At 66.5% G+C, this 881-nt stretch overlaps 1 protein-coding gene across 1 annotated transcript in view; it reads left to right on the plus strand.

The window, feature by feature from the left end:
• Positions 1–881, plus strand: part of KCNK12 (potassium two pore domain channel subfamily K member 12) — a 59,722-nt gene that overhangs the window by 899 nt on the left and 57,942 nt on the right. The window lies entirely within an intron of this gene.

Raw genomic sequence — 881 nt, forward strand, 5'->3', positions numbered from 1 at the left:
GCCAGCCTTGGCTCTGCCGGCCCGCCTGCTGCGGCACCGATGCGCTGTCCGCGGTGCTGACGCCGGCTGCCCGCCCAGTCGGGAGGGGGAGCAAACTCCCTCATTCCCAGGGCGCCCGGAACCCAGCGATCGCTTCCCCCACTTCCCAAGCGGTATCATTTTCCCCAAAGGAACCAGATGCTAGCTCCTGACACTGCAGTTGGATCCAGGACAAAGGAGTGAACGAAGGGAACTTAAATTTCGGACTGGAGCCCGAGAACCCGGTGTTGGGAATTCACACTGTGCGGCCCCCCACCCTGGAGACGGCAGAGCACCATCTAGTTGAGCGAAGTTTCTCGGCGGCTTGAGTTAAAGGAGAGATTCCGGATCCGAAGCGCAGAGAGGGATAGGACGGAGTTCCCAGCGGTGTGGTAGCCAGCACCGCAGTCGGACACCTGCGCTGGTGCCCTGCGTTAGTGCCTCCAGAACCAAAGGGAGGCGTCGCAGCAGCCCAATTCTCCACCCCCACCTTCCCTTCCTGCCTCATCCCTCCCTAACACCCCGCCCCGGGCGCTGGTGACTCCGCCTCTCGGTGCCGGGCGGCTCTTCGGCTGGAGCTGGAAAGGGAGCGCTTCCCCGGACTCGGCTAGGCTCTGAGGCTCAGAAGCCAACGCCGCCAGCTCAGCCCCGGGGGCGGGAGCAGGACTGCTCGCGCAGCCTGCGCCTAAGAGCCGCCGAGCCCGGAACGCCTAATGGGAGGCCCCCGGGGTCTTTCTCTGAGCCCTGGTGCCACGTCCCGGTCCTAGGCGCCCGGGCTCCACCCCTTGCCCTGCCCGCAGCCCGCGGCCTGTTGGGAGAAGAGTATGAGGCTCGGAGCCCCGCGGTCGCGGGCCACAAGGCGG

The sequence above is a fragment of the Tupaia chinensis genome, unplaced genomic scaffold (genome assembly GCF_000334495.1).
Source record: "Tupaia chinensis unplaced genomic scaffold, TupChi_1.0 Scaffold139917_1, whole genome shotgun sequence".
NCBI lineage: Eukaryota > Metazoa > Chordata > Mammalia > Scandentia > Tupaiidae > Tupaia > Tupaia belangeri.